Here is an 11,473-nt window from a genome sequence, read left to right as displayed (position 1 = left end):
TTTTTGACAGAGAGAGAGAGAGAGAGAGACAGCAGAGTGGGGGAGGCAGAGAGCAAGGGAGACACAGAATCTGAAGAAGGCTCCAGGCTCTGAGCTGTCAGCAGAGAGCCCGACGCGGGGCTTGAACTCACCAACTGTGAGATCATGATCTGAGCCAAAGTCGGATGCTCAACCGACTGAACCACCCAGGTGCCTCTCCCAGCTTAGGTTTATTAAGGGGGAACTCAGAGAAATAAGAAAAGCATTCTGAGCTGCTCTGATTATGAAAATGAGCCATAGTTTTCAACAGGCTCCCAGAATGAAGGGAACCCAGATCAAAGTGGTACCCTGCTGCTGCCATGGCAAATGGAAAAGCAAACTTACACCCTCTCTGGAGGAAGGTTCTTAAATCACAAAAAGGAAATGGTCCCAGCTGGAAGGTGTGAGATGGACAGAGCAAGAAAGTGGTCAATGTATAGATGTTTCCATCAGAATCTCACTGTGAAACTCATGGCCCTGTGAAGGGCTCAGTTGATCATAAGCTAATGGCCCAATTAAACATAACTAGTTACAGAGGTGTGGCAGGATGAAGAGGTCCAGTAAGGGATAGTGGGATTTCTGGTACCAGCAATGGTGGGGAGCCATTACCACCCCCAGATCTGATGGGACAAGGAAGGAAACGACGGTACCTGAAGACGGTGGGACATGTAGGCTTGGAGGATGGGTCTCTTAGGGTGGTCTGGAGAAACAGAACCAATAGGGTATAGATACATAGGAAGAGATTGTTTATATGGAATCGGCTTATGCAATTATGGAGGCTGGGAAGTCCCACAATCTGTTCCATCAAGCAGACACTAAAAACATTCCCCAACAGGCTGATGGTGGCTTGGTCCGTTAAGCATCCGACTCTTGATTTCAGCTCAGGTCATGATATCCCAGTTCGTGAGTTCGAACCCCACGTCCGGCTCTGTGCTGACAGCACTGAGCCTCCTTGGGATTCTCTCTCTCTCTCTGCCCCTCCCCTGCTCACGTTCTCTCTCAAAACAAATAAATAAACATAAGAAAAGCAGTCACAAAAATGTAAAACAATGCCATTCTTTTCATTGACTTTTGTTTTAAAAGAGTGTTTTCTATTAAATACATTCTTTGTGTTAACTTGCAATTTTAAAATGTGATTTTTAAATGAATTAATACATAAATATTTTGAAAGTTCCTCTATTTTAATTCCTCATAAGGTGAGTATTCATAGTTATAAACTGCATAAGCCAAAGCTCTTGGGGCTCTCAATACTTCTTTTTTTCATAGCGTAAAGACCTCTGGAAACTGAAAAGTCTGGGGCCTGCTGAGAAGCATACAACTATGTATAGAATTCTCACACACACTGTGTTGCAGAAAATAAGATACAAAAGGATACAGAAAGTCTTGTTTCATGTGCATAAATATCTATCCTTGAAAACAGGCAAAAGAAAACTAAGTGAAGGCATTAAAAAGAAGAGTCAGAGCAATGGTGCCTGGGTGGCTCAGTCTGTTGAGCATCTGACTTTGGCTTGGTCATGATGTCATGGTTTGGGAGTTCAAGCCCTGCATTGGGCTCTCTGTCTCAAAGATAAATAAACATTAAAAAAAAAAAAAAAAAAGATTGAGGACAAGTTTATCAAAAAGTTAGAATGTTGCAAACTTCTGGAGGTGTGGAGGAGTTACCACTGAAGAAAAGGAAAACACATGCGTGAGATTCTGAAATATTGTGTATATTTCGTTTCTTGACCTATGTGACAATAGAGTGTTGAATTTTTTTAAATGTTTTTATTTATTTTTGAGACAGAGAGAGACAGAGCATGAACAGGGGAGGGGCAGAGAGAGAGGGAGACACAGAATCTGAAACAGGCTCCAGGCTCTGAGCTGTCAGCACAGAGCCGGATGCGGGGCTCGAACTCTCAGACTGAGAGATCATGACCTGAGCCGAAGTCGGACGCTTAACTGACTGAGCCACCCAGGCGCCCCTAGAGTGTTTACTTTAAAATTACTCGTGTGTAGGGGCGCCTGGGTGGCTCAGTCGGTTAAGCGTCCGACTTCGGCTCAGGTCATGATCTCACGGTGTGTGAGTTCGGGCCCCACGTCAGGCTCTGTGATGACAGCTCGGAGCCTCGAGCCTGCTTCGGATTCTCTCTCTGCCCCTCCCCTGCTCACACTGTGTCTCTGTCTCTCTCTCAAAAACAAACACCGAAAAAATTTAAAAATAAAATAAAATTACTCATGTGTGAAAATAAAACAAAATTACTCGTGCATATGAATACATTTGTTTTATGCATCTTTATGTAATATTCCACAAGAAATATATAGCTGAGAGCAAGAATCTTACATATGCTTCTGAAATGGTTGAGAAAGCAGCAAAGATTCAGTCTGTGGAACATCTTTAATGAAATTACATCATTGCTTTTGACCAAATTTTCCCGAAGAGGAAGTAATCCTTTCCTTCAATCACTTTCTCTTCTTAGGGAGGAAGGAAAGCTTAATACCCTGATGGTGACATCACTATCACGGGGATCCTTTACTGGCAAAGTGAGCATTTACTTAGTGTCAGAACTGTGCAGTTTGGTGAACAGAGAGAAAAAGAAATAACAGGTGTTAAGTGCCAAGGGGGCACCTGGGTGGCTCAGTCAGTAAAGCATCCAACTTTGGCTCAGGTCATGATCTCACAGTTTGTGAGTTTGAGCCCCAGTCAGACTCTCTACCATCAGCACAGAACCCGCTTCCAATCCTCTGTCTCCCTTTCTCTCTGCACCCCCCTCTGCCGTGTTCTCTCTCTCTATGAAAAATATATAAACATTAAAAAAATAAAAGTGCCTAGAAATCATCGTTCCCACTCTCTACTGTTAAAATGTTAAAGTTAGATCATCATACAGTTTTAACTCTTTATGTTGAACTCATTTTAGTGTTTTGAAAAGTTGCAAAAATAGTACCGAGAATTCCCACATACTCCTCTAACTTTCCCTAATGTTAACTTCTTATATAACTGGTGCCAAGAATACACAATGGGGAAAGAATAATCCCTTAACGAATGGTGTGGGGGAAACTGAATGTTCATGCAAAATAATCAGATTGGACCCTTATCTTATAGCCTACGCAAAAATCAACTGAAAATGGGTTGAAGACCTAAGCATCAGACCTTAAACTATAAAGCTCCTAGAACAAAACACAGGGAAAAGCTTCATGACAAAGGTCTTAGCACTGATTTCATGGATATGACCCCAAAAGCACAGGCAACAGAAGCAAGAACAAACAAGGAGGACTATATCAAACTAAAAAGCTTCTGCACAGCCAAGGAAACAATCAAGGGTGAAGAGACAACCTATGGAAGGGGAGAAAATATTTACAAACCATATATCCGATAAGGAGTTAATCTCTAAAATGTTTACAAACCATATATCCGATAAGGAGTTAATCTCTAAAATGTAGGAACTCCTACAATTCAAGAGTAAAAAAAAAAATAAAAGCCTTAGTTTAAAATTTAGCTCAATTTAAAAAATGAGGTGAAAATTGAATAGACATTTCTTCCAAGAAGACACATAGATGGCCAACAGATACATGAGACAATGCTTAACATCACTCATTATGGAAATGTAAATCAAAACCACAATAAGATATACCTCACACCTGTCAGGATGGCTATATAAAACAAAACAAAACAAAACCCCAAAAGTGTTGAAGATGTGGAGAAATTAGAGCCTTTGCACACTGTTGGTAGGAATGCAAAATGGCAGGGGTGCCATTGGAAACAGTATGGAGCTTCCTTGAAAAATTAGAAAGAGACTACCTATGATTCAGCAATCTCACTTCTAGAAATTTATCCAAAAATATTGAAAGCAGGATCTTGAAGAGATATTAGTGCCTCTGTTCATTGCAGCATTATCAACAATAGCCAAAATGTGGAAACAACTTGTATGTCCACTGACAGGTGGATGGATTGAAACAAACAAACAAACAAACAAACAAAACCCCTGTGGTATATACATATGATGGGATCTAATTCAGCTTTAAAGAAAGGAAATTCTGCAACATGCAACAACATGGATGAACCTTGAGGACATCATGCTAACTGAAGTAAGCCAGGCACAGAAAGACAAATGCTGGATGATTCCACTTACATGAGGTATGCAAAATAGTCAAACTCAGGGATACCTGGCTGGCTCGGTCGGTAGAGCATGTAATGCTTGACCTCAGGGTTGTAGGTTCGCGCTCCACATTGGGTGTAGAGATTACTTAAAAAAATAAAATCTTTTAAAAAATAGTCAAAATTTGGGGCGCCTAGGTGGCTCAGTCAGTTAAGTGTCTGACTTTAGTTCAGGTCATGATCACAGGGTTCGTGGATTCGAGCCCCGTGTCGGGCTCTGTGGTGACAGCTCGAAGGCTGGAGCCATCTTCGGATTCTGTGTCTCCCCCTCTCTCTGCCCCTCCAGAATCCACCTCTCTCTGCCCCTCTCTTGCTCATTCTCTGTCTCTCTCTGCCTTTCAAAAGTAAATAAATGTTTAAAAAAATTTTTTTAAAAATAGTCAAATTGACAGGATCAGAGAGTGGAATGATGGTTGCCAGGGGCTGGAGGAAGGAGGAAATGGAAAATTACTTATCAACTGACATAAAGTTCAGGTGAGCAAGATGAATGAGTTCTAGAGATCTGTGGTACAACACTGTCCCTGCAATCAACAGCACTGTGTTGTACCCTTAAACTTTGTTAGAGGGGGAGGTGCCTGGGGGGCCCAGCGGGTGAAGCCTCTGACTTTGGCTCAGGTTGTGATCTCACAGTTCTTGAGTTCAAGCCCTGCATCCGGCTCTGTACTGACAGAGCAGAGCCCATTTTGAATCCTCTGTACCCCTCTTTCTCTGCCCCTTCCCTGCTTGTGTGCTCTCTCTCAAAAATAAGTAAAGATTAAAAAAAAATTGTTAAGAGGGTGGATCTCATGTTAAATTTATTGCAATAAAATAAAAAAATGTCAAAACTCAGGAAATTGGGGCACCTGGGTGGCTCAGTCGGTTAAGCGTCCACTTCGGCTCAGGTCATGATCTCGTGGTTTGTGACTTCGAGCCCCATGTCAGGCTCTGTGCTGACAGCTCAGAGACTGGAGCCTGCTTCGGATTCTGTCTCCTTCTCTCTCTGCCCCTCCCCAACTTGTGCTCTTTCTCTATCTATCAAAAATAAATAAATGTAAAAAGAAAAAAAAATTTTAACTCAGGAAATTAACATTGATATATTACTACTGACCTTACTCTCTCTCTCTCTCTCTCTCTATATATATATATATATTTTTTTTTTTTTTTTTAATTTTTAACGTTTATTTCTTATTGAGAGACAGAGACACAGATCGGGAGCAAGGGAGGGATGGAGAGAAGGGGAGACACAGAATCCGAAGCAGGCTCCAGGCTCCGAGCTGTCAGCACAGAGCCCGACGGCAGGCTCGAACTCGCGAACCGTGAGATCATGACCTGAGCCGAAGTCAGACGTTTAACCGACTGAGTCACCCAGGCGCCCCTGTTATATTTTTAAATAATAAAGTTATCAAGAACCTTGTAATGTAACTCGTGGTCATTTGGACTTTCTGTGAAGTCTGCTCAGGGCATTAGGCAATTTTGGTATTGGGTTGCCTAATTCTTTTTCTAATTAAGTTTGTGGTTTCTTTATAATCCTCATCCAATGAGAATTGCTGTCAAAAGTATTACAACCACATTGGTTGTAGGGATCACCTAAATAAATAAAACCTTAAAAGAGAGCGAGAGATTGTTTTACGTTTTTGCAAACCTCTTTAGTCTCCGGCTTAATGGGAGATAACAGAATTCTCATACCTGCGTCTTCATTCAATTTGTTGTGATAGTTGGCTTTTTTTTTTTTTTTTCCATTTTGGCTTGTTTTCAGTGATGTCAGTGAGCCGAAGTTCATTCATCCATGATTCAGCTGGTGAGCGTTCAGTTGGTGTTCAGTTTTGTGGGTTTCGTTTGGTTTGTTCCCATGAGTAATGCTACCATTAATATCCCTGTTTGTTCATCCTTACGTGTTTCTACCTCTGCTTCCGTGGAATTAATTCTCTAGAGTGGGATGGTTGCGATCAGGGCAGTGTGTAGATGTAACGCTAGTGGCCGATGCCATATCACTTCCACATGTAAGCGTGTTCTTTCGTCACACTCACGCCAGCGAAGGGTGTTCAAATGCCTTATAATTTTGCCATCTAAAGGGGCACCGTATTGTTACTCGGATACGCACTTTTCAGACTCCTGGTTAATTTGAGCATTTGTTTCATGGTTAGCTTTTTGGATTTATTTTGTTCTATGAATTCTCTATTCTCATTCCTTGCCCATTTTCTATTGAGTTGTTTCTCTCTTTTTAACTTCTTGTAGGCGAATGGATCTCGATTTTTAATAGCCATCAGTATTGAAAGATGTACTATCCATGACCCTCGCTCGGTACACTGATGATTGTTTGGGTGCATTTTGCTATACAGAAGTTTGTATTTTTATTTTCACATATAGAGAGTATTTATTATTTTCCCCTCCAGGTTTTTATTTAAATTCCAGTAGTTAGGGGTACCTGGGTGGCTCAGTCAGGTAGGCATCCGACTCTTGATCTCAGCTCAGGTCTGGCTCTATGCTGGGTGCGAAGACTACTTAAAAGAAAAAAATTCAGCTAGTTAACATACAGTGTAATATGAGTTTCAGGTGTATTTAGTGATTTAACACTTACATGCAGTATCCGAAGCTCATCACAAGTGCCCTCATTAATACCCATCATCTATTTAACCCATCCCCTCACCCATCCGCCCTCTGGTAACCATCAGTCCATTCTCTGTAGTTAAGAGTCTGTTTCTTGACAAAAGTTCTTTTTTTTTTAATGTTTTCATTTAATTATTTTGAGAGAAGGCGAGTGGGGGAGGGGCAGAGGGAGAGGGAGAATCCCAAGCAGACTCTCCACTGTCAGCACAGAGCCTGGCACGGGGCTCTTTGTCATGAACCATGAGATGGTGATCTGAGCTAAAATCAAGAGTCGGATGCTTAATGGACTGAGCCACCCAGGCACCCCTTGGCAAAAGTTTTTATATCCATATAGTCACATGACTATTTTTTCCCCAGACCTTTTGGTCTCCTGCTTAAAGTTACCTCCACAGTCGCATAATTGCCTTGATTTTCTCCTAATATGTTCACAACTTAAAAAAAAAAGTTTAATCCTCTCATGCCTTTCTGTATGTGATGTGACCTGAGATGGGAGTCCAGCTTTATTATATTTTCAGATAGGTCTGTTTAGCCAAGACCTGTTTTGTTTTTTTTTTTAAAGAAGTTAGCGTTGTTGTTTTTAAGATTTTATTTATTTAAAAAAATTATTTAATGTTTGTTCATTTTTAAGAGAGAGACAGAGCGTGAGAGGGGAATGGGAAGAGAGAAAGGGAGACACAGAATCTGAAACAGGCTCCAGGCTCTGAGCCGTCAGCACAGAGCCTGACGCAGGGCTTGAACCCACGAACCATGAGATCATGACCTGAGTCGAAGTCGGACACTTAACCGACTGAGCCACCCAGGCGCCCCAAGATTTTATTTTTAAGTAATCTCTACACCCAATGTGGGTCTTGAATCCACAACCCCAAGATCAAGAGTCACATGCTCTACCAACAAGCCAGCCAGGCACCCCAAGGCCTGTTTGTTAAATACACTATTCTTTCTCATTTGTATAGGACCATCACCATTGTTATATTTAAAATTCTCATGTAGACTTGGATCTATTCTGGATTCCTTATCATGTCCTTTGATCTATTTTTCTATTCCTATTCCAATATTACACTAGTTTGATAACAACAAATTGATAGTATATTCTTCTGCATTAAAACAAACAAACAAACAAACACCCTTCATTACTTTTCTAAGAGGTTTGATAAATGAATGACAGGAAAGAGTAAGGACCCTACATGCTCTGTCATCGTAGATTGTAGGAGCCATAAAAGCCTGGATCAGCCTGTAGCCACCTTCATGAGCGTCGGTGGAAGCAACTGTCTGTAGGTAGTGAATTAAAGATCATTTATTTATTTATTTTTTAATGTTTATTTATCTTTGAGAGAGACAGAGAGACAGAGCGTGAGTGGAGGAGGGGCAGAGAGAGAGAGAGGGAGACACAGAATCTGAAGCAGGCTCCAGGCTCTGAGCTGTCAGCACAGAGCCCGATGCTGGGCTCAAACTCATGGACCCTGAGATCACGACCTGAGCCGAAGTCAGACGCTTACCCAACTGAGAGCCACCCAGGCGCCCCAGATATCATTTAAAAAGTGGAGAACTAGCTTCTTGCCATTTCAGTCTCTTCAGCAGGAGGTGAGAACAATAAAAGGGGGAAAGAACAGCTATGGAGCAACCAGTCAACTGTACCAACCCTCCTACAAAATGATGAACACCAACTCTACTTACCTGCTGGACTCAGAGTAAGACAATGATGGGGATTGTCATCACAGAACAGAAGTATAAATTTATAAGCCTATAATGCTGATAGGGGCACCTGGGTGGCTCAGTCGGTTAAGAGACCGACTCTTGGTTTCAGCTCAAGTCATGATCTCTCAGTTTCGTGAGTTTGAGCCCCATGTCCAGCTCTGTGCTGATAGCTCAGAGCCTGGAGCCTGATTTGGATTCTGTATCTCCCTCTCTCTCTGCCCTTTCCCCGCTCACACTCTGTCTCTGTCTCTCTCAAAAATAAATAAAACATTTTAAAAATATATATAAAAGTAAAAACCAGGGGCGCCTGGCTGGCTCAATCAGTAGAACATGAGACCCTTGATCTAAGGGTCGTGAGTTCAAGCCCCACATGGGGTGTGGAGCCTACTTTAAGGAAAAAAAAAAAAAGTAAAAACCAGAACTAAGAAAAACAGCAAAATCAACTAAAAATTGGGTGTGGAGGGGATGAAAGGAAGTGGAAATATTCTAATTTTGTCATTGCTCATAGGGAAGAATGATCACACACACCCCCACACACACAACAAAAAGAAATATAGACCATATTGTGAAATATAATTTCAAAAGAAGCAATAAAAACAGAAAGTATAACATTAAAATGTTGATAAAACTAAGGGAAAATATATCTGTCATAGAAATGAATTTAAATGTGCTTATTCTACATTTTTTTAAAAAGCAATTATCACATCAGATCACACAGTAAAACCCAACTATTTTCTGGAAATAGTAGAAACATGTTAAAACAAATGGATGCAGAAGGTTTGCAAATGAAAAGATGGGCCAAGGCATGTGAGACCAATTGAAAGAAAAAGAAAGCAGGGCTTCAATTTTAATATACAACAAAGTTGAATTTAGGACAATAAGCCATAAACAGGATAAAGAGAGATACTTTATGAGAATAAAAGATATATATACACAAGAATGATCTAATAACACCCATGATATTCTACATACCAAATAATATAGCATCACAATTTTTTCTCAATAGAAATGTCTTTTTTTATATATATAATTCATTGTCAAGTTAGCTATTTATATATATAATTCACTTGTCAAGCCAAGTGTGCTCTTGGCTTTGGGAGTGGATTCCCATGATTCATCACCTACATGCAACACCCAGTGCTCATCCCAACAAGTCCCCTCCTCAATGTCCATCACCCATTCCCCCACCCACCCCACCCCATCAAGTCTTAGTTTGTTCTCTGAATTTAAGAGTCTCTTATGGTTTGCCTCCCTTCTGTTTTTAACTATTTTTCCCCTTCCTTTTCCCCATGGTCTTCTGTTAAGTTTCTCAACTTCCACATATGAGTGAAAACATGACATCTGTCTTTCCCTGACTGACTTTATTTCACTTAGCATAATACCCTCAAGTTCCATCCATGTTGTTGCAAATGGCAAGACTTCATTCTTTTTTTGTTGCTGAGTAGTATTCCATCATTTTTTATTGTTTTTTACCACATCATTTTTATCCATTCATCCGTTGATGGACATTTGGGCTCTTTCCATAATTTGGCTATTGTTGATAGCACTGCTATAAACATGGGGGTACATGTGCCCCTGTGAATCAGCACTCCTGTATCCTTTGGATAAATTCCTAGTAGTGCTATTGCTGGGTCATAGGGTAATTCTATTTTTCATTCTTTGAAGAACCTCCACTCTGTTTACCAGAATGGCTGCACCAGTTTGCATTCCCATCAACAATGCAAGAGGGTTCCCCTTTCTCCACATCCTCCCCAACATCTGTTGTTTCTTGAGTTGTTCATTTTAGCCACTCTGAGCAGTGTGAGGTGGTTTTGATTTGTATTTCCCTGGTGATGAGTGATGCTGAGCATTTTTTCATGTGTCTGTTAGCTATCTGGATGTCTTCTTTGGAAAAGTGTCTATTAATGTCTTCTGCCCATTTCTTCACTGGATTATTTGTTTTTTGTGTGTTGAGTTTGGTAAATTCCTTTTTTTTAATTTTTTAAAAAATTTTTATTTATTTTTGAAGGAGAGAGAGAGACAGAGCATGAGTGGGGGAGGAGCAGAGAGACAGGAAGACACAGAATCCGAAGCAGGCTCCAGGCTCGAAGCTGTCAGCACAGAGCCTGATGCGGGGCTCGAACCCACAAACTGTGAGATCATGACCTGAGCTGAAGCCGGACGCTCAATCGACTCAGCCACCCAGGCGCCCCGGTAAATTCTTTTCAGATTTTGGATACTAACCCTTTTTTTTTTTTAATTTTTTTTTTTAACATTTATTTATTTTTGAGACAGAGAGAGACAGAGCATGAACGGGGAAGGGGCAGAGAGAGAGGGAGACACAGAATCGGAAGCAGGCTCCAGGCTCTGAGCCATCAGCCCAGAGCCTGACGTGGGGCTCGAACCCACAGACCGCGAGATCGTGACCTGAGCCGAAGTCGGACGCTCAACCGACTGAGCCACCCAGGCGCCCCTGGATACTAACCCTTTATCCGATATGTCATTTGCAAATATCTTCTCCAATTCTGTTGGCTGCCTTTTAGTTTTGTTGATTGTTTCCTTGGCAGAGCAGAAGATTTTATCTTGATGAGGTCCCAGTAGTTCATTTTTGCTTTTATTTCCCTTGCCTTCAGAGACATGTCAGGTAAGAAGTTGCTATGGCCGAGGTCAAAGAGATTGTTGCCTGTTTTCTCTTCTAGGATTTTAATGGTCTCCTGTCTCACATTTAGGTCTTTCATCCATTTTGAATTTATTTTTGTGTATGGTGTAAGAAAGTGGTCCAGGTTCATTCTTCTGCATGTTGCTGTCCAGTTCTCCCAGCACCATTAGCTAAAGATACTGTCTTTTTTCCATTGGATACTCTTTCCTACTTTGTTGAAGATTAGTTGGCCATACATTTGTGGGTCCAGTTCTGGGTTCTCTATGCTATTCCATTGGTCTATATGTCTGTTTTTGTGCCAATACCATGCTGTCTTGATGATTATAGCTTTGTAGTAGAGGCTAAAGTCCAGGATTGTATAGCATCACAACTTAAACAGCAAAACCACCGAACATTAGGAGAAA

The sequence above is a fragment of the Prionailurus viverrinus genome, chromosome E2 (genome assembly GCF_022837055.1).
Source record: "Prionailurus viverrinus isolate Anna chromosome E2, UM_Priviv_1.0, whole genome shotgun sequence".
Taxonomy (NCBI): domain Eukaryota; kingdom Metazoa; phylum Chordata; class Mammalia; order Carnivora; family Felidae; genus Prionailurus; species Prionailurus viverrinus.
This window is presented reverse-complemented; position numbering follows the sequence as displayed.